At 41.9% G+C, this 26,175-nt stretch overlaps 1 protein-coding gene and 1 non-coding gene across 5 annotated transcripts in view; one reads left to right on the top strand and one right to left on the bottom strand.

Moving 5' to 3' along the window:
* Positions 1-26,175, top strand: part of E2F3 (E2F transcription factor 3) — a 93,674-nt gene that overhangs the window by 49,410 nt on the left and 18,089 nt on the right. The gene's annotated exons all lie outside the window — the stretch shown is intronic.
* On the bottom strand, positions 3,789-3,896 carry LOC116529858. The gene has a single exon (XR_004259708.1). It is a non-coding gene; the product is annotated as a U6 spliceosomal RNA (small nuclear RNA).

The raw sequence follows: 26,175 nt of genomic DNA, 5'->3' as shown, positions 1-26,175 counted from the left end.
GTTTGCCTTTTATACACACACACACACACACACACACACACACACACACACACACACAGCAATCAGAACAGATGTTTTTAAAATATGATTTTCAAGGAAATATGTAAAAACTGGCATCTCTTCAGATAGACATAGAGGTACTAAGAATCCTTGGTTAATATGACTTGTTTGTATACTCCATGTGGTGCATTTTACACAGTATCTAGAGGTGTTTCCTTATTTTGGATTAGTTAAAAGACAGGTTTGAGACATGGGAGAAGAGTATGTTGTATTTCTTGTCTGATCCGAGGAATTTTGTATTCCTGAAGTCTATAATTAGGGGCTTGTGTTGATTATTTATTGAAACAAAGCTGAAGGTGGGGGTGAGGGGAGGGCCACATAGTGGAAAACATTCTATGGCAGACATCTGAGCTTTACTTAAAAGCATGGGCTGCAAAGAAATGTAAATTCATTGGCTTAATTGGAAGAGACTATTTATAGAAAGTGAGTGATCCAGTAAAACTAAAATCCTGGCTTCTTTCATCTTCAGAGACCTGCCTTAGTAAATGCTGTTCTGAAAATCCCTCGCCTGCAAAGTGGACTTCGCCATCCAATGTGTGGCCTCCTGGTAACTTTGATGTAACCCTGTTGCCTGACTTGTATTTACTAAGTACTTTTCTTTTTTGGCTTTGGGTTTCTACTGAAAACATACATATAAAGCAAAAAATGTCCATATACACTGAAGTTTTCTGATTTTTTAATGTAACTCCATAATTTGATTTCAATAACTATTATAAAGAAACTTTTATAAGAAGATAAAATTGGAAAATCTTGCTGTCCAGCCTGTTCCCACCTAACCTGCCCGCCCATGCCTTTTATAGTTTACCATTTCCATTAAATTTTCAAAAATTCTTCCACTGTTTATGCAATTCTCAAAAATATTCAAATGCTTTTTATTTCCCCTCTTAGAAAAGGTGACAACTAGATGTTATTCCGCACCTTGCTTTTACATGGGACCGTGTACTTTCATGAGCTTTTCATGTACATAAGCTTTTATGAGCTTTTTACGTGAGATCACATACTTTAATGAGATTTTCACATACATATGAGCTTTTCAGTACATGCAATCTGCCTCGTACTTTTTGGAGCTGTGCAGTATTCCACTGTATGCAAGTCTCGGAATTATTTACATCAGTCTCCCGAACAGAGTTTTTGATTCTTTCAATCTTCTGCTATTATTAAGGTGCCATGAATAACCTTGTATATCACTTCATACATGCTCAGGTGTATCTGTGGGGTAGCTTCCTATAAAAGGATTGGGATTCGGGCCAGTAGATCTATGCATATGTATTTGTGATAGTACGGCTTGCCCCCCTTTTATTAATTTTTAAGTTTTGGGGTTCATGTGCAGGTTTGTTACATAGGGAAACTGTGTCATGATGGTTTGTTGTATAGATTACTTCATCACACAGGGATTAAGCCTAGCACCCATCAGTTATTCTTCCTGATCCTCTCCCTCCTACCACCCTCTACCTTCTCTAGGCCCCAGTATCTGTTCCCCTCTATGTGCCCATGTGTTCTCATCATTAAGCTCCCACTTATAAGTGAGAACATGCAGTATTTGGTCTTCTGTTCCTGTGTTAGTTTGTTAAGGATAATGGCTTCCAGCTCCATCTATGCTCCCACAAAGGATACAACCTCATTCTTTTTATGGCTGCATAGTATTCCAAGGTGTATATGTACCACATTTTCTTTATCCAGTCTGTCATTGGTGGGCATGTAGTTTAATTCCATGTCTTTTGCTATTGTGAATGGTCCTGCAGTGAACATATGTGTGCATATGTCTTCATGATAGAACAATTTATATTCCTTTGGAAATATACCCGGAAATGGGAATGCTGGGTTGAATGGTAGTTCTGGTGGTTTTTTGGTCCTTGAGAAATCACCACACTGCTTTCCATAATGGTTGAACTCATTTATACTTCCAATAACAATGTATATACCTTTTTCTTGGCAACCTCACCAATGTCTCGTTTTCTGATTGTTTAATAATAGACATTCTGTCTGGTGTGAGATGGTATCTCATGTGCTTTTGATTTGCATTTTGATCAGTGACACTGAGCTTTTCTTCTTGTGCTTATTGGCCCTATGCATGTATGTCTTTTGAAAAGTGTCTGCTCATGTCCTTTGCCCACGTTTTAATGGGGCTGTTTGTTTTTTTCTTGTAAATTTGTTTAAGTTTTTTATTGATGCTGGATATTAGACCTTTGTCAGATGCACAGTTTTCAAAAATTGTCTCCCATTTTACATGTTGTCTGTATACTCTGAGAGTTTCTTTTGCTGTGCAGAAGCTCTTGTTTAATTTGATACCATTTGTCGATTTTTGCTTTTGTTGCGATTGCTTTTGGTGTCTTCGTCATGAAATCTTTGCCTGTTCGTGTTTCCAGAATGGTATCGCCTAGGTTGTCTTCCTGGGTTTTTACAGAAGTTTTGGAATTTACACGTAAGTCTTTAATCCAACTTGAGCTGATTTTTTTCTAGTTCTGTGAAGAATGTCATTGGTAGTTTGATAGGAATGGCATTGCGTCTGTAAATTGCTTATGTTTTCCCATTTGTTTGTATCATCTCTGATTTCTTTGAGCAGTGTTTTATAATTCTTCTCATAGAGATCTTTCTAGCTTATTCCTAGGTATTTTATTCTTTTTGTGGCAATTGTGATTGGGATTATGTTCCTGATTTGGCTCTTGGCTTGACTGTTGGTATATGGAAATGCTAGTGATTTTTGTACGTTGCTTTTGTATCCTGAGACTTCACTGAATTTGTTATCAGCTTAAGGAGCTTTTGGGCTTGAGACCATGGGGTTTTCTAGATATAGAATCACGTTGTCTGCAGACAGGTATAGTTTGACTTCCTCTCTTTTTATTTGGATGCTCTTTATTTCTTTCTCTTGACTGATTGCTCTGGCCAGGGCTCCCAATACTATGTTGAATAGAAGTGGTGAGAGAGGGCATCCTTGTCTTTTGCCAGTTTTCAAGAGGAATGCTTCCAGCCTTTTCCAAAAACATTCAGTATTATGTGGCTATGGGTTTGTCATAAATAGCTCTTTTTATTTTGAGGTATGTTCTTTCAATATCTAGTTTATTGAGAGGTTTTAACATGAAGTAGCGTTGAATTTTATTGAAAGCCTTTTCTGCATCTATTGAGATAATCGTATGGTTTTTGTCTTTAGTTGTTTAGGTGATGAATCACATTTATTGTTTTGCCTAAGTTGAACCAACCTTGCATCCCAGGGATAAAGCTTATTTGATTGTGATGGGTACTTTTTTTTTTTGCTTGGCATATTTTGTGTCTTGAGAAAATAGATGGGTAAGCTTTTTGATGTGCTACTGGATTTGGTTTGCCAGTATTTTATTGAGGATTTTTGCATGGATGTTCATCAAGGATATTGACCTTTTTTTTTTTTTAATTGTGTCTCTGCCAGGCTTCGGTATCGGGATGATACCGAATGAATGACAGAATGAGTTAGGGAGGAACCCCTCCTCCTCAGGTTTTTGGACTAGAGTGGGAATGGTACTAGCTCTTGGTAAATCTGATAGAATTTGGATTTGGCTGTAAATCCGTCTGGTCCTGGGCTTTTCTTGGTTGGTAGGCTATTTATTACTGATTCAATTTCAGAGCTTGTTATTGATCTGTTCAGGGATTCTGTTTCTTTCTGGTTCACTCTTGGGACAGTGTGTGTGTCCATGACTTTATCCATTTATTCTACAGTTTATAGTCGTGTTGCTTGCCCGTTCAGTGGACTGGTGTTTTTTTAAATGGAATGCTTCACATAATTTGACTGTCATCCTTACACAGGGGCCATGTTAATCTTCTCTGTATAGTTCCAGTTTTCATATAGGTGCTGCTGAAGCGAGCACCCTATGTTCTGATTGATTTCTGCACTCCTGCCAACTTAATGAGGGCTGCACCAATAGAGTGGTTATCTATCTTAAGCTGATGCACGAATTCAGTGAAGTCTCAGAATACAAAAGCAACATACAGAAATCACTAGCATTCCCATATACCAACAGTCAAGCCAAGACCCAAATCAGGAACATAATCCCGTTCACAACTGCCACAAAAAGAATAAAATAGAAACATTTTTTGTTACTCAAACTTTTGGATTTTTGCCAATCTCATTTGTAAAATATACTATATCGATACAGTTTAGATTTGCATACCTTTTTTAAAAAGCAAGAGGCTGGACATCTTTTCAAGATGTTTAGAGGCCATTTCTTTTTCTTTTTTTTTTTTTTAAACTGTACTTACTTAGTTCATGTACGTGATTTACTCACCTATTGGATTCTTGCTCTTTTTCTTGTTGATTTGTGAGGGCTCTTTATATAACAGGAGATTAGCTCTGTGATATAATCTTCAAATTTTTCTTGGTTTGTCATTTTCTTTAGTACTTGTGGGGCCGTCTGTGTTATACAGAAGTTAATTTTCCATTCTTTGCTTTATGGCTTCTGGATTTCAAGTCACAGAAAGCATTTTCCACCAAACCCTTCCACACATACACCTACAAGAATTGACCCATATTTTCTTGCAGAATTTCTGTGCGATTACTTCTTTTTGCATTTAAATATTTGCTCCATTTGCGGTGTATCCTGATATTCTGTAAAGTATGGGTTCAAGTTTGGTTTTTTTCTGGAGATAGGCTGTCGCTCTGTTGCCCTGACTGGAGTACAGTGGCGCAGTCACGGCCCCCTGCAGCCTCCACCTCCCGGACTCAAGCAGCCCTCTTACCTCAGCCTCCTGAGTAGCTAGGACCACAGGTGCACAGCACCATGCCTGGAAAATTGTATTATTTGTGGACATGAGGCCTCGTTATGTTGCCCAGGCTGGTCTCGAACTCCTGGGCTGCAGGCGATCCAACCTCATCCTTTCAAAGTGCTGAGATTATAGACAGGAGCAACCGTGCCTGGCCCAACTTAATTTTTTTGTAGGTGGCTACCCAGTTTCCCTAACCACTTAGTCAAAATGCCCACCTTTCCTCCCACTGAAGTGCCACCATTATAAAGTAAATGTTTTGTAAATGAAAAATAGCCACTGTTCCCTTGTAAAACAGGAAACCATGGGTCACTGCTTTTAGGAAAGAATGTTTAGGTTCTCTTTTTAACTCAACACAGCGCTTCCATTTTGTCCTCCAAGGGTAATACCTACTCAAGAGTGAATGAATGTTAACAACCCACCTGCTTGTTTCTCCCTAGGGGAATGTTAACCTTTTGCCTCCTAGCACAATTCCTAAGATTTATCTTAAGACATTGTCTCCTTTCAATCAAAGTATTTGTCTCTTTATCACAAAGCCTGAAGCTAAATAGAAACATTTCTTGTTATTCAAGGAGCATGTTTTATGAGCCCTAAGAACAGGAGTTCTCAAAGTGTGGTCCTCAGACTAGCAGCTTCAACATCAGCTGAGAATTGTCAGAAATCCAAATTGCCATCCCTGACCTGCAGAATCAGAGACCCTGCATGGACAAGCCCAACAATCTGAATTTAATAAGCCTCTCAGGTGATTCTGAGCATGCTCAAGTTTGAGTCCTATGACCTTAGAGGTAATATTTAATTTCATAATGGCAGTTTACAACCCTTCGGCACTGCCTTAGGTGGGTTATGTCCTTATCTTCTCGACATGTAAAAATGTAGACTAGCAGCAGGAAGTGACATTCTGTTCTTTAAAGGTGGAATTCTTTAGAGTAGGAAACTTCCCTGTTATCTCAGGAGTCAGGGAGAGACCTCACTAGTACTGAGTGCTTTGGCCTAGTACATCTTCCATCCAGGATCTTGCCGCTGGGTCAGTGCTTCCCTTTGTCATATAATAAAAAACCAGCAAAACTGGTTTCTATAATTTGCTAGGGAGTTTTGTAGTGTTGAAGACTTGTCTTACCCCCACAAAAGCATCATTGTTCCTTCTCATCCCTTGCCCCTCTGCCTTTAATATTAATTCGATACCAGAACAGAATACATCTGATGACTGTTAGCCACGCCATCATGGTACTTGTATTTGGCAGGTTAAGGCAGAGTTCCCATAAACAGCAGTAACCTCTGAGCCTAATTGCCAGCCAGGGCTCAGCTCAGAGCAGTAGTTCTAAAGCTTTTCTGGCCTTAAGTCCACGGCAAAGCTTTTTAAAATCCAGCTACCCAGGCCACATCCATGTAACTGATTCTACGTCTCAGGGGTGGAACCCAGGGATCAGGATGTTTTTTTCATTACCCAGTTGATGACAATGTGTTTCCAAGTTAGTTTAAGTACCAAGGACATGCACATTTGTTCTAAAGTAGTTTTGGCTATCATAAGATTATAAGAGGGACCAAATATCAAGTGCAAGAAAATGGTCCTGAATGCCAATACAATCAGAATAAGAAATGCATAAAGAGGAACTTGCTTGAAGCTGAAGTCAACTCCGTTTTGGATGGTTTTCTTGTCTTTTGATGAACCCGTGTTGTCATACGTGTTTCTCTCCATATGCTGTGTGTTTCATTGTAATAGTCTTGCTGATTGATTTTGTTGGCTGTAGGCAAAGTGATAAAATGCCAGTGAATGCCTGAGCCAGGGAGGTCAGGACTGGACTTTCCCGCTTGGCTCTGTTTTGATGCATTTAGCAGATTGATTGCAACGCTCTTTGGAGATTCTGACCTACAAAAGCTTCTGTTATCTTTGAGAGCTCCAGGGAAAGCTATGAACCTTTCTAGATCTTTTCCCACCTTTTGGCCTATCAGATATTGCCTTGTCCACAGCAGCACTTGACGATCCATCATAGAAGTCTATGGTTTTATTTATTGACCCTGCTGTACAATTTTCTCTGTATCGAGTCATAGTTGGCTAAAGAGAGAGTTGATGATTAAATACAAAACTTTCTAAACATCCTGTTTTCCCTCAAGACAGGGCACTGTTCTTAATAAAGTGAGCATTCTTTTGGACTGGCCCTGGGGGAAGGGTGTCCCAAAAGCTTTGACAGGGGTGCCATTTGGTCATAAACAGTGTGGTAATAGGGTGGAGACAGAAAGAAATTCTCTCATTCCTTTTACAACTCCAGACAATTCTAGAACCAACTCTTGGGACCCTAGGGAAAGAACTATGAAATGATATGCTAGCTGAGGCTTGCTGTGGCCACACCTCAGGGTTATGCATTGAAGGAGCTAGGCAAAGAGTTTTTTGTTTTTTTGTGAGACAGTCTCACTCTTGTAGCCCAGGCTGGAGTGCAATGGCGCCCGCCACCTCCGCAACCCAGGTTCAAGTGATTCTCCTGCCTCAGGCTCCTGAGTAGCTGAGATTATAGGCATGCGCCACAATGCATGGCTGATTTTGTATTTTCTTTCTTTCTTTTTTTTTTTTTTCTTTTTTTTCAGTAGAGACAGACTTTCTCCATATTGATTAGGCTGGTCTCGAACTCCCAACATCAGGTGATCCACTCTCCTCAGCCTCCCAAAGTTCTGGGATTACAGGCGTGAGCCACCTTGCCCAGCCTGGAGCGTATGCCTTTAAGCTACAAACTGAGTCACAGATCAAGAGGCTTTTTGCTTAGAATTCTATGATGGTTTTTGAAATATATGGTCCTTACTTTATGTTCTTACCTATAATCCTATATGTTTCTGGTGAATTTAGCTTTTGCCAGGTTCTGGTGGGTCTTGCCCAGAGATGGTCAAAGTAAATGAACAAAAGAAGTAATTGATTAGGATGTGAAACTTCAGAGATGCCCACAGCCCTTCAAGCCCTGGAAAGTGGTATGCCAGTGAGTTTTCTGGTCCTGTCTACGCTTTGTACAAATGAAGAAACCAAGACCCAGGGAACTCAGCCAAGGTTCCTTGCCATTCCTCCAGTCTCCCTGTTTAAAAAAAAAAAAATTTTATTTTGCAAACTGACAGAATTATACAATGGAAATAACATTCATTTTAATGTATCTGTTCTTGTAGTTTCTTATTTTATTCACCCTTATAAACCATTCTGAGAACATTGTCATAAAGAGCATTCTCCTAAATTGGAATGTGATTCAAATAGTCCTGTCTCTTTTCCTCCTTGCTTTTTATGAAATGACTGCCTACACGCACTTGCGCACATTATTTTAGTGAGCAATGCAATGTGCGAATACAAATAGAAATAGATTTTGTAAAAAAAAAAAAAAAAAAAAAAAAAAAAAAAAAATTAATGTCAGTCCGCTAGTTGAAAAAGTACCAAAGTCATTACAAGATCCATTAACTCTGTTTAAGAAAAGTACTGAGGGCTTTTGGGGGGATTTTGAGTAATTTTATTTTATAAATACTGTTCTCAGATTCATAAACCTTAACTGATTTGTAGAGATTATGAAGGTTTGTTTCTCACGCAGTTAATATTTGTTGCTTTTAAAATAACCAAGTGCTTACTTTGCATTTGTAATGATTGCAGTGATTTGTAATTGCAAAAATTAGTCCTGGTCGTAAGAACTCCTCGATGAATTCTCACATAAGATCTCATGCAGTGTTCCTTAAAGTTCATTTGGGGTCATTCATCAGGAAAAGCAGTGCATTTTGGGTTTATGAACTCACTTTGCCCACAGGTGAGATTTCCAGGCTTCGAACCAGCAGGAAGAGAGGCAGTGGGTGGATCTGACGTAGGTATGGCTTCAGAGATGAAGAGAGTGTTTCTCCTCCGCACCCCCTTTGCCTACACCTGGAAATAAGTTTAGCCTAGGGAAAAAATGTTCCCTGACTTGTCGGATTCAGCTAGTGTACCTTTCGAGATCCTTCATTCTCTCTCTTCCTTTTGAGATGCAGTCTCACTCTGTTGCCCAGGCTGGGGTGCAGTGGCCCCATCTCGGCTCACTGCACCCTCCACACCCCAAGTTCAAGTGATTCTCATGTCTTGGCCTCCCAAGTAGCGGGGATTACAGGAGCCAGCCATTATGCCCAGCTAATTTTTTTTTGTATATTTAATAGAGATGGGGTTTCACCATGTTGGCCAGGCTGGTCTTGAACTCCTGACCTCAGGTGATCTGACCACCTTGGCCTCCCAAAGTGCTGGGAATACAGGTGTCAGGCACTGCGCCCTGCCCGTTCTCTCTTCAGTCTCCCAATTAACAAACATCTGCGCAGCATCCATTACCTAGAATTGTAGGAAGGTGTAGTATAGGATACAGGTAGTAAAGAGATAAGTGGGTTAGAAAATAATCCCTCATAAAAAGGAGACAAACTGTCAGAGTGGTCCCCTAGCTACACCCGCCACAATTGCCTCCTGAGAAATCCTTGTTCTGCATATAAGCTAAATTCCTGCTCGAATAAATTATTGCTCTTCCTATGATCATTGGGCTGCTGAATAGAGCCAAGGTGTTTCACAGACGTCATAGTTTGTTATCGACTTTATGACCAGTAAAAGTTAATATGGTCACCCCTTTCCTGCAGCAACACATTATCTTTTTTTTTCCCAACACTCATTTAGGTAAAGAACATTTTTCTTAGTATAGTTTTCATTGAATTCCGTATTATCAAGTTTGTATATTTTTAGAGCTTTTGGATCACTATTCCAGCCCACATTTTTCATAGCAATTTGTCTAGTATTTCTTCAAGATCTTTTTATGTTCATTTGAAAACCGAACATGACTTCGTATGTATTCATTAGCAATCCCTGCCGTGGGCCTTTCTGTTTGATTTTTCTGAACCTCATTGTGGCTCATGGTGAAGTAGAAAAAGGCTAACAAAGACCTTGTTCTGAACTTAAAGTGGGTAAGCAAGAGGCTTCAGAGCCATAATCTCTACCAAAATGTTTGTCCACATTGCTGTAACAGGGAGTCATTCAGAATGAGAGTAGAGGAATTTGTCTCCTTTTAAAGAATTGTGTGTGCGTTTTCTACTTTCATGGCTCTGTTGCTTTGCTGGGGAGATTTTGAAAGAGAAGACTCATCATCTTGTACTCCCCGTACCAAGGGGTCTTCAACCCCTAGGTCAAGCAATGACGCCAGAGTTGGTTGCTCTGCCCACTGGTTCCTCTCTGCACCTCCCTCCCAGACCATTTCTCCAGCTCCTCAGCCTTAGAAAAAACAGCTCACTCATGGTGCTCACTGGTGGACTTTGGAGATAAGCTTCTATTCTTGGTTGTTTTTAATTCTCTTCTTAGAGCCAGCCCATGTCTTATCGGTGTAACTTTACTCCCCAAGGATTCCATTCTGTCCTTTAAACACTAGATTTCTCAAAAATAGACTTGTCGGTAAAACTCTGTTGTGACCAACAGGCAAAAGTATTGATTTTGTATGGAGAGTGCCTTTGTCATATTCTGTTCCAGATGCTTTCCTAGAAGTTTTTGGGAAGAACAATTGGAGTAAGAGAAGTTCTTCCGTTATCTGCCCTGGTCTGGGTGTCTTTGGATGACTCTGTCGGCTGACCAGTTGTTTAATCCTGAATTTATGTTGTCGGGGATCATGTGACATGGGGTCTGTATCAGAGTTTCCACAGTTTTTTTCTTTAGTGATTCAGCCTGGAAGGGCCAGGTGCGGTGGCTGATGCCTGTGATCCCAGCGCTTTAAGAGACTGAGGCAGGTGGATGGCCTGAGACCAGCCTGGCCAACATGGTGAAACGCCAGCTCTACTGACAATACAAAAATTAGTCTGGCGTGGTGGCTGTAATTCCAGCTCCTCGGGAGGCTGAGGCAGGAGAATCGCTTGAACCTCAGAGGTGGAGGTGGCAGTGAGCCAAGAATGCACCATTGCACTCCAGCCTGGGCGACAGAGCGAGACTCCGCTGGAATTATAAAAAAAAAAAAAGAATAACCAGGAAGAGCTTCAGTGGGAAGAACAGTAGGAGAAATGAAGGCCCAGGGATCATCTGAAGAGACATACCGATCTCAGAACGGTGATGCCAGCTATAAAAACTGAGTACCACTTATACCATTAGATGAAGAGCGTGTTCTGAAATCCTCCTATTACTACTACATTGTGTTAAAAACTACGTATATGTCTCAACAGTCAGTGTAGCTGAGAATTGATGTCACTGTTTACACTGATTTTTTTTTTTTTTTTTTTTAATTTAATTATAAGACGGGGTTTCACCATGTTGGTCAGGCTGGGCTTGAACTCCCGACCTCAGGTGATCCGCCCGCCTTGGCCTCCAAAGTGCTTGGATTACAGGCATGAGCCACCGCGCCCGGCCTACACTGGTTTTTTTTTTAATACATAGAAATGTTTTTATCTTAACTAATTAAAGATTTGTTAGGAAATCCACTTTCCTTTCATTAAAATAATTGATTCATTCTTTCACTAAATATTATTCTTTGTCAGTGCCCACGGAGGCTTCCCACGCCTTGACGCCCAGAAACCCAGGTGTCTCAGAACTTCTCACTGGCTGACTGGTTCCCCCAAAGTGTCATAGCCTCTCTGGTCCCTAGGCATTTGTTTTGTTTTTAACATGTGTTTCCTCTGTTTTTATACTATTTTCACCAATTTTACAAATGAATTACGTAGAATATGTATTCCCACACACATTCTATCGGAAGTACGTAGGAGGTGATAACGTCTAAAGCCCTTCCCCTTCTCCTCACTGATGGACTTCCTCCCAGGCCTTTTGCTATGTATTTCCAACAGTGGTTGTTTTCGCTTTACATTGTAATCTATGACTTATCGAAAGTTCTGACTTTTTCCTTACTCATTAAAGTAAACATAAACCTTGGCCATAGAATACTGCAGGTACATAATGTTCTACAATATGGGTATGCAAAATAGAATGGTTTATTTAACATTCCCTTGTTGGTGAACAATAATCATTTAGATTTTTAACTTACCCCTGTTGATTATAGTGCTATCATAAACATCCTTATACACGCCTCGCTGTGCATGTTTTTTGTAGTATTTCTCTAGGGTAAATTGATTCCCAGAAGTACACTTGTAGAGTCAAAAGGCCATCATGTTTACACTAGGCACGGTGGCTCACTCCTGTAATCCCAGCCTTTGGGAGGTTGAGGTGTTCGAGACCAGCCTGACCAGCATTGAGAAACCCTGTCTCTACTAAAAATACAAAGGTTAGCTGGACGTGGTGGCACGCACCTGTAATCCCAACTACTCTGGAGGCTGAGGCAGGAGAATCATTTGAACCCGGGAGGCAGAAGTTTCAGTGAGCTGAGATCACACCACTGTACTCCAGCCTGTGAGACAGAGCAAGATTCTATCATCTCAAAAAAAAAAGGTCATGCATGTTTAAAATATTAACACGGCCAGATAATCCTCCAAAATAGTTATACTAAGTCTCATGCCACCCTTCTGCCTCACTAATTGAGGCGTTTTTTAAATTTATTATAAAATATTTGAGATACAAAAGATAGAATAGCATAACACCCATGAAATGACATTAACGACAAATTTAAGAGTCTTGTGTCTCTCCCCAAATGCATTGTTTTTTCCACTACATTTCCCTTCATTTCTCTGACTTTACCTGTATTGTGTATGTCTACTTTTACTATGTATTTATTATCCTAATGCTGTTTTCTGAAAAGATACTGTATACATTCTGGGTGTTTTTGTATGTTTTTGACCCACCACTATATTTACGTGACCGGCCTGTGTTGATAACTTAGCCTGGCACTAAAGCCGCTCTCCAAATTCTTGTGTACATGTCCTTGTGCACATGTGCATGAGTTGATGGTACTTACTGAGGAGTTGATGGTTTTCACTAAGTAGTGATAAAACTCTTCTCCCGAGGGGTCCTCCCCCTCAACCCTGGCTTCAAGCATAGTATCAGTTTCTCATATTTTCAACACTTGGTGTTTTTAGACTTTGTAATTTTTGTCAACCTCATGCGTGTGGAAAGGCGATTTCATTTTAATGTATGTTTCCCTGACTTCATAGTTTAATATTTTCAACCATTGAGCCTCTTCTAGGAATTCCCTATTCCTGTCTTTTATCTAATCTTCTCTTGGGCTATATTATAATCTTTTCTTACTGGCTACTCCTAATTCCTTACCTGGATAATATTGCTGAGGTATCTTTCCTTTTCATTGCTCTACTGTGTCCTTTTGATGACAGACAGCACGTGTGATTTGTGCTGTTCTCCCATGCAGTCTCTTGCTTACGTCATTAGGTCTGGGGCTGAATTTTGTATGTGGTTTGAGGGATCCAATTTTATTTTTTCTTCCCAGATACACAGTTTATTAAATGATCCATTCTTTGCAGCATCTACAGTGCCCCATTTGCAATATATGACATCTTCATGTATGTGTGGAGCTCTTTCTCAGTTTTCTGTTCTATTCATTTGGTCTATTTACCTTTTGCTATGCCTGTACATATTTCACTGTCTCTCTTTTTTTGTTTGTTTGTTTTTTGTCTTTTGTTTTTTGTTTTTTGAGACAGGGTCTCGCTGTGTTACCCAGGCTGGACTCAAACTCCTGGGCTCATGCAGTCCTTCAGCCTCAGCCCCCATTCATTCTCTAGTGTAGCCAGCTCACTGTAACCTCAGATTCCTGGGCTTAAGTGATCCTCCCACTTTAACCTCCTAGAAGGTGTGACTACAGGTGTGCACCACCACGCTTGGCTAATTTTTTTATTTTTGTAGAGACCAGGTCTTGCTGTTACCTAGGCTGTTCTTGAACTCCTCATCTCAAGTAATTCCCCTGCCTCTGCCTCCCAAAATGCTGTGATTATAGACGTGAGCCCCATTGCACCAGGCCAAATCTCTGTAAAAGATAATCCATTTTAAAAATCAGTAAATTATGGCCAGGTGCAGTGGCACACACCTATAATCCCAGTGCTTTGGGAGGCCGAGGTGGGAGGATAGCTTGGGGCCAGGAGTTCGAGACCAGCCTGGGCAACATAGTGAAGTCCTGTATCTATAAAGACAAAGAGAGAGATTTAAATGTGGAGGAGAGACTTACACATTTACCCACGTAGTTACCATTTCTGATGCTCTTAATTCCTTCGTGTAGACCTGTTTTTCATTTGGCAACATTTTCTTCTGTTTGAGGCACTCCCTTGAATATTTTCTCTAGTCTACTGGTGAAGAATTCTTTCAGCTTTTATATCTCTGGGAAAAAGTCTCTATTTTGCCTTTGGATTTTAAAAGATTTTTGCTGGGTATGTCTGAGAATGTAGAGGAATAAACAAACTCTGTTTCCTCTACTATAATCTCACTTCACACTTCTGACACCAGCTGTGCCGGGTGAGGGGATAGTTTCCCTAGACATCAAGCAGGCAATTCATTCTGCGACGACACCAGCTAGGTGTCCACCAATTTGATTCTGACACCATCTGCCCAGAAATAGCGTCAGATCCCACAGGTTGAAGCCTTATCCTCCAAGAATGCCCCCCACTTCCAATGCCAGTCTCCAGCCCCAGGTTGTTTTACCTGTTTTTCTTACTGAATAGCTATAAATTGGGGTTCCCACAGCCCCCTTCTTGGGTTTGATTAATTTACCAGAGCAGCTCACAGAACTCAGGGAAATGACATTTACTGGTTTATTATAAAGGACACACATAAAGGGTTGCATAGGATGAGGTTGGGGAAGGAGTGTGGAGCTTCCATGCCCTCCCCAGGTACGCCACCCTCTAGGAACCTCCTTGTGTTCATTCATTCAGAAGCTCTCCAAACCCAGTCCTTTGGGGGCTTTAATGGAAGCCGCATTACATAGGCGTGGTTGATTGCATCATAGGCCATTGGTGATCAAATGGGCGGTTGTCTATTCAACTTGAAACTGCTTTGAAATGCATCATGAACACAGTGGCTCTTTGTCAGTTAATCGAGCGCTGTTTATCAGGCATTGAAGAATCCAGCAGCTCCTCACACAGTTCCAGAGTCAGGTCTAGGGGAGAGGTTATCTTCTTTCATTCCTCAGGTAGATAGCATGATCCCTTCTAAACCATTTCCATTTTATGGTGGAACTCTTCTGGGCACTGCCATCCCCATTGCAGTGTTTCTCTGACATCACCCCCAGACAGCATGGGTATTTCAGGTTTCAGGGTCATTTTATGTTCTTCAGTCATAGGGGCAGTTTCAATGAAGGTCCCATATCAAGATAGTAAGTGTCTTTCAGATGGCAGTTCTCTAGTCCAAAGTCCCAGTAGCTGTCGCCAGGAGGTGCTCACAGGCTTTTGCCATAAACCTCCGTCTAGGCCCCCCACGGGCTATGCCTCCAGGATGTGTCCACACCTGCAGTCAGCTTCTACTCTGCGCTCTGCGGGCTTGGGCAATCTTACTGGCTCCCATTTAGCTCGTCCAATTAATATGGCTCAAAGGGTGGACTTAAATTCCTTCTGTTTTGTAGTACTGTGTAGAGGGAGCATTTCCCACTGAGATGTAACGTCCGTTGCATAATAAAGAGACACAGCTATTTCCCATGAAGTGTGATCAAATATATACTTCTCTCTAAACCTTTACCGTAATTCCATCAACCCTTGCTCTCCTAACGGTATCCTTCATTAGGGCTTTATCAACAGGTTTTGGTCGTACAATTCAGTGCTAAGTAGGGGAAGTGTTCCCTGGACAGACTATTATCCATTCCTATAAAAGGCCGAGGTGGGTGGACCAGGAGTTGAGACCAGCCTGACCAACATGGGGAAACCCTGTCTTTACTGAAAATACAAAAATTAGCCAGGCATGGTGCCGCGCGCCTGTAATCTCGGCTACTCGGAAGGCTGAGGCAGGAGAATCCCTTGAACCCTGGAGGCGGAGGTTGCAGTGAGCCAAGAGTGCACCATTACACTGCAGCCTGGACAACACAGCAAGACTCCGTCTCGAAAAAAAGAATTAGGTAAAGAGACACAACTTCTTTATATAAAGCCTACTTAAACATCCCAGCTTTGATCATCCTGTCAATCCTTAGGTTTTTTATGTTCTCTCAGTCTAATTGTAGCCCAAGTCAGGGCTTGCCCAGTGGGTTTTGGTAGCACAGTGCCTGAGGCTCCCATATCAATGAGTCCCAGGAATTTCTCTTCACTACCCAGAGCATTTTCCCACCTGTGTCCATAAGGCTATGGGTCTCCAGCAGGGGGCTGGGCCAAGAGACCCTTGCTGTCTGTCAGTCTTTATCTTGATTAATCTGCCTGACTATTGCACAAGCAATTTCAGAGCAGATTCTTCATTGTAATCTCTGCCTCTGACTTTTTAAATTTCGCCAAACTAGGGTAAATGTAGCAAACATTTTTGGAACTCCTTAAAGTTGAGAGACCAGCAGGACCTTCCTTTGATCTATCCAGACTTTCACAGTGTTGCATTCAAACATTTGTTTTAATCTCATGTTTTTTCAGTTTCCATTTTAGTCATCCCATTTTTTTTTATTTCCATAGGTTATTGGGGAACAGGTGCTGTATGGTTATATGAGTAAGTTCCTTAGTGGTGATTTGTGAGATTTTGGCGCACCCATTGGCTGAGTAGTATACACTGCACACATTTGTAGTCTTTCATCCCTCACCCCTTTCCCACCTGTTCCCCTGAGTCCCCAAAGTCCATTGTGTCATTCTTACGCCTTTGCATCCTCATAGCTCAGCTCCCACTTATGAGTGAGAACATATGATGTTTGGTTTTCCATTCCTGAGTTACTTCATTTAAAATAATAGTCTTCAGTCTTATCCAAGTAGCTGTGAATGCTATCAATTCATTTTTTATGGCTGAGTTGTATTCCATCATATATGTATACCACAGTTTCTTTATCCACTTGTTGATTGATGGGCATTTGGGCTGGTTCCACATTTTTGCAGTTGTGAGTTGTGCTCCTATAAACATGCGTGTGCAAGCATCTTTCTTGAATAATGACTTTTTTCCCTCTGGCTAGATACCCAGTAGTGGGGTTGCTGGATCAAATGGTGATTTCTACTTTTAGTTCTGTAAGGAATTTTCCATAGTGGTTATACTAGTTTGCGTTTCCACCGGCAGTGTAGAAGTGCTCCCTATTCACATCCATGCCAACATCTTTTTTTTTTTCTTTTCTTTTCTTTTTTTTTTTTTGTTTGAGGCAGAGTCTCACTCTGTCACCCAGGCTGGAGTGCCGTGCTGCAGTCTCGGCTCACTGCAACCTCCGCTTCCTAGGTTCAAGCGATTCTCCTGCCTCAGCCTCCTGAGTAACTGGGGCTACAGGGACACACCTCCACGCCTGGCTAATTTTTGTTAGCGTTTCGCCATGTTGGCCAGGCTGGTCTTGAACTCTTGACCTCAAGTGATCTGCTCACCTCAGCCTCCCAAAGGGCTGAGATTACACGCATGAGCCACCATGCTTCGCAATTATTTTTTGATGTTTGGATTGTGGCCATTCTTGCAGGAACCAGGTGGTATTGCTTGGTGGTTTTGTTTTGCATTTCCCTGATCTTTAGTGATGTTGAGCACTTTTTCATTTGTCTGTGGGCCATTTGTATATCTTCTTTTGAGAATTGTCTACTCATGTTCTTAGCCCACTTTTTGATGGGATATTTTTTCTTGCTAATTTGTTTTATTCATCCTATTTCTTAATAATCATCTAAAGATTTCCACCCTACTGGGACAAGTCCCATGACTCTTCCCTTTGTTTTACCTCTTAGTTTCACCCCTATCCATGTGTTCTTATTCACCTTATTTGTTAATAACCATAATTCCCACCTTCCCCAGAGGAGTCCTTTGAGCTTTTGTCCCAACTCTTTGCCATTCTCTTGTTAATTAACTTAACGTTTACATTGGCATTTGTAAGACCCATGAGGGAAAGCAAGGTAGCACATCTCATAAGGCTTCTTGAACTATCAGTTTTGTAGCAGCAAGGTTAAATGGGGTGTCCACATGGAAGCGGCACCCCTGATTACAGCCTTTACCATGACTTGGGTAGCAGGCATATTCAGCAGGTGAATAACGCGGCGGTCATAGAGCAAGTCCCCACCTGGATTGAATACAAGCATATCAGCTGCTTCAACTTGACATTTGTAGGTGGAGAAAGGCAATCCCCCTTCTTCCAGCATTCAAAACCAAAGATACTGCTCCCAAATTAGTTACTCTCACAGTCCATTTGAGTAAAGGGAAACTGATGATACCAATCTAATAAATGAAACAGTTCCTTTACACTATACCCTCTGCTTTCAGTAGTCTCTTGGTTTTGCGCTTTTCCCACACTGTCTGCCTTCTTGGTGCCCAAAGGCCTTAGGGTTGCTTTCTGATGTCTCTGCATAATTTTTCCCTTGTGGGAGCGGGGTTCTTTGAGGCTAGGGGCTGAAGCATAGACCGACTGAAGTCTGAGCTTGGTCTGGCCTCAAGGTTTGGCCCAGTACTCTCTTTTTACTTTCATTCTAGCTATTACAGATAATAATAACCAAGGGGTTGCACATTTTGCTTGTTTCTTATTAGTTTGCATTTCTTCATGCATTCAGCAAACCAACTTCCACAGAGTTAGATCGATCCACCTCTAAATTCCATTGGTAACTTTTACCTTTAATGAATGATGGCGGCCCAGCTGCCGCTTGATACCATGGGTGACCACGTGGATACCCAGGCCTCAAAGGTTTCTCACCCCCCAACCCCTCTATTCGTTTTCTTCCCGAACGTGAGCTAGGGATGTCCTAGCAATCCCGATTCTGACACCAATTCTGAAGATGCCGAGGAATGAACAAACTCGGTTTCTCTCACTACTGTTACACACCACAGCTGTGACACAAGATGTGGGGGAGGGAGCTCCCCAGACATCAAGTAAGCAGCAGACACCAGCTGGGCATCCTCCAATTCAATTTGGACACTATCTACCCAGAGAGGTGTTGCATCACACAGATTGAGGGTTCAGTCCCACAGGACCGCCCGCAACTTCTGATACCAGTTGCAAGCCCCAGATTGTTTTAGCTGTGCGTCCGACCAACTTGCTGTAAATCGGGGTTCCTACGCCCTCCTCCTCAGGTTCAGTTAATTTGCTAGAGCAGCCCACAGAACTCAGAGAACATTGATGTTTACTGGTTTATTATAAAGGATATTACAGAGGATGCAGATGAATGAAGAGGTGCCCAGGGCAAGGCATTGGGAAGGAGCACAGAGCTTCCATGCCCTTCTTGCATGAGCCACCCTCCAGGAAGCTCGTTGTGTTCAGCTACCCAGAAGCTCTCCATACCCTGTCATCTTGGGTTTTTGGGTAAGCTTCACTATGTTTGCATGATTGATTAAATCACTGGCCATTAGGGATCAACTAAACCTTAGCCTCTCTCCTCTCCCTGGAGGTTCAGAGATGGGTCTGAAGGTTCTGACCCTCTGATCCTGCCTTGGTTTTTCCATTGACCGTTGCCCATCCCGAAGCTACGTAGAGGCAGCCGGCCTTCATTGAAATAATCAGCACACAAAAAGACACTTCATCTTCTATAGTAGGTGGGCTTACCTTACACCAAGACTGTTGAAGTGAGGGGTTTTAGGAGAGAAAGTCTAGGTGCTGGCTGGGCACTCAAATAAAATGACAGATGTTCACCTCAGGCATCAACACAGCGTATGCAGTGAAGGGAAACTGCAGAATGACAGCTATGCGGCAGGCTTGGAGAACCTCTAGTCAGTTCAGGTCTGGATATCAGGAGGCCAGAGGGCGTTTGGTAGAATATCTGATAGAATGGAGAGCTGGGAAATATCTGAGGATTTGGTGAGGGCAAATGGTGCCAATGAGCTAGAAAGACAATTGGAAACTCCAAAGAAAACAAGCAAATTTTACAAGAAGGGATATATAGTCTCAGTATATTGTTTGATCCTGCAGTGGATACTGTTTGTATAGTCATGAAGTACAGCAGTGGTTTCTTTATTTAACCAAAACTGATGATGTAACTATTGGGTACAAACGGAAGAAGTGAGATGGGTATTGTGTCATTGAAGGATGTCAGTACATTAGAACTAAAGTGGCTAAACCGGAAATAGCCGTGTGAGCATGTCACTTAGAGATACAGAGATGCCTCCCAGGAGAAATAGTAAAGGTGCTTCCGCCAGCAAGGCAGCCATTATAATCTCTCTGAGCTAGTGGGTTTTGAAAGACCGTGTGCATCTATTTGTTTTTTAATTGTCTTAGATTATTCTTAAAAAGTAAAATAAATGTATATAGAAAGGACCGCAGTCACGAAGTCATAGGTTGAATGGCTTTTATTCTGAAAGTTCTAAGTCAATATGAGATTGTTTTTCCTTTAGAAACATTCATATGTATATGGTTAGATTCCCAAACTAGTCCACAAATATAGGTTTTAGTGAAATTAAAGTCTTACATCCTATTCCTTTTGACCTAGTTTAAAAATCAAAAGAAGAAAATTGACCAACTTTGGAGTCCGTTCTAATAATCCAACTGAGAAAGGATGGTTTGGAGTTTTCTGCACACCTATTGAGTTCACCACTTATTCTCTGATGCAGTTTGGTTTCTGATTAGGCTTCTCACCTAATGGCTCGCAGGGGATGCTATGCACGTTAGATTCTGAACTTAGCTGTTGCTATAAAAAGCTGAAGACGACCTTGAAGCGCTTCATCTTCCTCAATGACAGGTTGACACTGGGAGTGCATATTTAGCTTGTCATGAAAGGGACCGTAAGCTGGTCCCTTCCTCATCATTCTGTACCCAAAGCCCTTCCCTACTCACGTGCACCTCCAAACCAGGGCTTTTTCCAAATCTCTGCTTCTGTTGTTATTTGGACAGCCCATTCAGTCCGCTGACCTTATTCCCTTATCTGGATGACACCGCTCAAGAGCCGCCACTCCTTAACAGCCTCTCCAGACCTCTACCCACTTCTCCATACACCCCTCTTCATGTTCTCCTCCGGGACCCCACCTGTGCTCACTGCCGTATTCATATACATTTCCCATTGTTTGCTTGCCTGTACACTTGTTGATAGCAGGGACCACCATGTTGCCTTTATCATCACATGCCCATGCAAGGGTTGGTACATAGCAGGCTCTCAATAAATATTTAAATGGATTCAAAAATTATCAGGCAGATTGAGTTAATACAAAGTTACAACTAAAAACTAGCTTCTCTTAAAATCCTCATGCCCCGACCCACTAACCTAATGGCCAGAGTCCAAGCAAGATTCAGCCGTGGTCTGCTCTGAAGGTGGAAATTCCCTCCATGGGTTATTTCACTGATGTACTTAACTTGGTCTTCCTTCTTTCTAATTCCATTTTATTTCGTTTTCCTTCTTCCTTTGTTTAAAATACGTGCCTCATCTTTGGCTTTGAGACAAAAGGTATCATCTATCAAGTTGTATCCCTTTCCCGATCTCCTATTAGCTAGGGAGAAGGGAGCTTATTTTAGCATTCACAGTTTGTTAACATACAGCAGGCCATGCCTTGTTCTTGATTTGATTTTTCCTGTGGCTCAGCTGCATGGGGGATAAGAACATCCCTTCCCCCACAGCATGAAGCTGGATGCCCTTTCTGGTGGCATATCCCATTTCTGTTTTGAGCCCGTACATATTGAATGGTACATAAGATGTTTAACATTCTAGAAAATAAACCACCAGACTTCTGTTTAACCCCAAATGGAAACGATTTTGCTCTTCTTGTTATGCAAGTAACCCACGCTCACTTTAAAACGATTTTCAAGTATAAAAAGCTAAAAAGAAGAAAGTAAAATCACCATAAGCCTACTATCCAAAGATTAATGCTCTTCGACTATTTCGCGTGTGGTATGTATCCTTAGATACTTGCTTTCTATGCATATAATTTTCTTACAAAAATAGTTTTACTATTCACACCTGCTTTTTTTAAAAGTTACATATGTCGCTGTACATCATTATTAATTGCATAACATTTCATGATATAAATGTACAATAACTTACTGAATTTTTCTTTTGAGATTGGGCATTTATATTGGACATAGGTGGAAAAAAATCAAATAGTCAAGAAACTGGCTCTGCTGTTTTTAATAGACAAACCCTAGAAACAACCTAAAATGTTGATGTGTTCCAAGAAGAAATGCCAGTTACTGTGGTGTAATGTATATGTAGACACATCACTTTTTCAAATAAGATCAAAAATTGCAGAAATATAAACATGAAGTCATTAGTCGCCTAATTTTACGTCCTGGAGATCACCACCCTTAACATTTGACATGGAACTCTTTTCAGGCTTTTTTTCTCTATGGATATAGGAAAAATTTTAGTGAGGTCTGTGGTTGCGTAGTTTTTTATATTACACATATCTCTGCAACTTTAATTTTTCTCCTTTATATTTCTTGAAAATCTTTTGAAGTCATCAATGGAGATTAAACTTCAACCTGCCCTCCCTCCCCTCTACACACACACTAACACCTATCCCTTCTGCAGGTTGGTAACGTTGGAGCTTTGTAATTTACCTGCCAAGGGACTTTGGGAATTTATTCCTTGGTTCATTCAAAATAAATAAGTCCATTTGACTGATTGCATGCCATATGCAAGGCCCTGGGGAAACTAAGCTGCTTATGACCTGAGCTTAGAGTCCAGGGAGGAAGCCTGGAGTGTGCATTTGTCATGATGGTAAGATCGTGCTGTGGCAGCACGGATGTTGCTATGGAAGCAGAGGAAGGACATCTCGATAAGGCCGAGGATGTCATGGTCACTGACAGATTATTTGAACAGACCTAGGTTCAAATCCTGGTATCTGTGCCAAACATGGAGGCTCACATCTGTAATCCCAACGCTTCGGGAAGCGGAGGTAGGAGGGTCATTTGCGCACCGGAGTTCAAGATCAGCCTGGGCAAAATAGCAAGTCCTCATCTCTACCAAAACAAAAAACAATTAGCCACACATGGTGGCACCACTCAGGAGGCTGAGATGGGAGGATTGCTTCAGCCAGGAGTGTGAGGCTTCAGTGAGCCATGATCACACCACTGCCCTCCAGCTCGAATGACAAAGCTAGACCCTGTCACTAAAAAAATAAAAATAAAAATTCTAGTATCTGTCACTTGTTAACGGAAACATCAGGTAAGCTGGGTATAGTAATATGTGCCGCACAATGCCAGCATGAATATTCACTGAGAAAATGATTATAGAAGAGGATTGAATGTCCGTTTGTAGATGTCTGGTTAAGTAAATCAACCATGGCATATTAATTAATGCAATATTATGCAGCTATGAGAAATGAGATCATTCTATGTGTTCTGGTAGGGTCTAACTCAGACGTGTTATTAATAGAAAAGTGTGTGGTTTGCTACGATTTATGTGAAAACCTTTTTAAAGATGCGATGGTAGATAGTTATACTTGTATTTACATAGACTATCTGAAAGGATATTCAAGTAACTCAACAGTGCTTGCCTTTGAGGCAGGGAACTGGGATCAGGAGTAGGAAGAAAATTTACTTTCCAATTACACTCACTTATGCTGCTTCAATTACCCTAGACGTATACTATATGTGAAGAAGAGTTTTAAAATCATGAATAAAGTGTGTCGTTAAGGCAGTATCAATTTAATACAGCTATTCAAATATTTTTATATGGGACTTTTCGCAGTCTTTTCATGTAGTAGTTATAAGCATGGACTTGCAGGTATGCTTACTGGCTATAGAATCTTGGAAAAGTGAATCACTCTAAACCTCCCTTTTCTTCTATAAAATAGGAAGTAATAATAACGACCTTATTGAGGGTGTCATGAACATAAGATAACAAAATTGAGTGGAAAGCAGTTGACATGGTGCATAGTATATTATTATAAACGCTCAAGCGTTTGTTGTGTAATAATCAATACTAAAGGTCTATATCAGTGGTATTGATAATAATGTAACTCCGCTGCCTTCTATCAAAAAGGGAGACTTGTGGGCTCACACAAATGGAAGTCTGTGGCGTGTCTGCCTTTGCTTATGGCTGAATCGGTCACCTCCCTTGAAGTCATTGGGACTCAGCCTCTCTCCAGCTCTTTCTTTTGTGTTGGCCCAGTTCCCAAGTAGCTCCAGGCTCGCACCCTGCTGGCCTGATAATGCCCAGTGAAAAGAACCCAGTACTTTCCCAGTGGTTCCCAAGAAAAATTGCAGGATTGACTGACTCATCCTGCATTGGTCATGGGCTCATCCTTACCCCAGACACGTGAGCCTTGGGATTGAGGCCAGGATTGAGCACTCACCTCTACAACGTTGATGGGAAGAGTCTTCCTAAAATGTTGAGCAATCTCAAGTCTTTTGTTTTCATGCTTGGAGACTAACAGAAACTAAGAACCTCTGTAGTGCTCCTTCCCCAGTGGAAAAAAATAGGGGCAACAGATATCAGGCAGGCAGACGATGGATGTTCCCCACTGGCTCCAGTGGTCATTCTTTTGAGGTTTTGTTTGTTCTTGTTTTGAGAGACAGAGATGGGAGTCTTGCTCTGCTGCCCAGATTGGTCTCAAACTCCTGGGCTCAAGTGATCCTCTTGCCTCAGTCTCCCAAGTACCTGGGACTACAGGTGCATTACCGTCGCACCCAGCTCTAACATTTTCCTACGTAGATTTTCAGAAATGCTTACCAGTACCCCTTTTTGATTGCAGAGGCGTGTTATTGTCCATGAGGCTGAGGTTTTAACATTAGCACCTACCTTGTTTATAGTACAAATTACCCTGGAAAGTTCTGTCAGAAGGTGCCACATGGAGTTCCACACAGAATCTCACATAGCCAGGCTTTACTACTGCTCGGGACCCAATGGCCCGTCCTTCTGTTGAGTGCTGGATAAATTGGTTGTTTTACTGTTAGGGGGCATGCAATGTAAACATGTGTGCATAAACAATGAATACCTCTCTGGTCAGCACAGTGCTCACACCGTGAGCTAACAGAAATTGAGATGATCAAGAGAAGAGGTTTCCCTCTACCCTGATGCTCAACCCAGGGCAGGGTGGTATAGACAGAGGTCACCTGTGCTATTTAAATCCTGCCATATGGTTTATTGTTTTACCAAGCATGTACACTTGATTTTTCTAGGTTAAGCATGAAAATAATGCTGCTCCATCCAATATGGAAATTCTTAGCCCTTTTCAGGAGAGTCTAATTATTGCACCCATGTTCAGATCTGAGGCCAAACTGGTAATATGTGGTCTCCACAAATCCGGTTCTCCCCTCGCTGTTAACTAAACAGGGGAGGAAAAATAACAGGAGAACCCAGCAGGAACCTCCGTTTGGGAAAGAAGAAACGACATAAAGTAGTCTCCTCCTTCTTGTCGTGTCCTCAACAGGGATAGCAGCTCATAGAGCCGATAAGTCCACCCCGAGTCCACCTCCCGGGAGGAATTCTGGGGCTGCCCCTCATTCACACCTCACTCACTTCTGGTGTGGCTTTCTGACCTAGCGATTGATTTCCTTAGAGGTTCAATATCATGGGCCTTCACTTTCTAGACTTAGTGATTCTCTGGCAGTAAAAGTTCCTTTAAATTTTAGTAGCTTGTCCATCTGGCATTTAGGTTTCGTCAATTTATGATTTGGTGCTTAGTAACCAGAGTCCTACATGAAAACTGGTCCTGGTCTTTTGGATTTAGGTCTCAGCTACTTAGCAGCAGACCTCTGGAAATTTCCCTAACCTACAGTTCTATGCTTCCATAGATTCTTTGCCTCATGGCAATCTGCAAGGGTAGCCTGGGAGGGAGAGGCAAAACTAATAGCCCCCAGCCTGTTGGCCAGTGGGTGGTTCTTTACTGCGGAGGCACAGGGCCCTACGAGCTCTGGGTCCCAGACTCGTTTCCAACTTGGCCTTCCTTCTGTTGATTTTATTTTTATTTTTTGAGACAGTCTTGCTCAGTCACCTAGGCTAGATCGCAGTGGTACCAGCCTCCACCTCCTGGGTTCAAGCAGTTCTCGTGCCTCAGCCTCCTGAGTAGCTGGGACTACAGGTGCGTGCCACCACGCCGGGCTCACGTTTGTGTTTTTAGTAGAGTCAGGGTTTCACCAGGCTGGTCTCAAACTCCTGGCCTCAGGTGATCTGCCCACCTCGGCCTCAAAGTGCTGGGATTACAGGCGTGAGCTACGACACCCAGCCCAACTGTTGACTTTAATTTGGGCAGAGAATACAGCTCTGTGTCTTCTTAGACGGCTTTCTGCAGAGAAGGCCTCCATAGCAAAGCTGTTTTCTTTGAGGCGGGCCAGCCTCAGATGAAGTTTCTCTATATCTGCAGTGTCATCCTGGCAGCCAGAAGAAGTGACCAGCACACTCTGCCACTCTAACAAGGCCTGAATTACCATATGATGGCACCATAGCCATCTTGACTCAGCCAATTCCGCAGGCTGTCACTGACAAACAGCGCACTTCCAGGTTCCCGACTCACAGCGCTTTCAGCAGAAAGGAGAGTTCTTTGGCTAATGTCACCGGAAAGTCTAGGAAAGACCAGCT

The sequence above is a fragment of the Sapajus apella genome, unplaced genomic scaffold, assembly GCF_009761245.1.
Source record: "Sapajus apella isolate SASKATOON/1434 unplaced genomic scaffold, GSC_monkey_1.0 scaffold63, whole genome shotgun sequence".
Classification (NCBI taxonomy): domain Eukaryota; kingdom Metazoa; phylum Chordata; class Mammalia; order Primates; family Cebidae; genus Sapajus; species Sapajus apella.
Note: the sequence above shows the minus strand (reverse complement) of the source record. Positions and strands in the feature narration are given on the sequence as shown.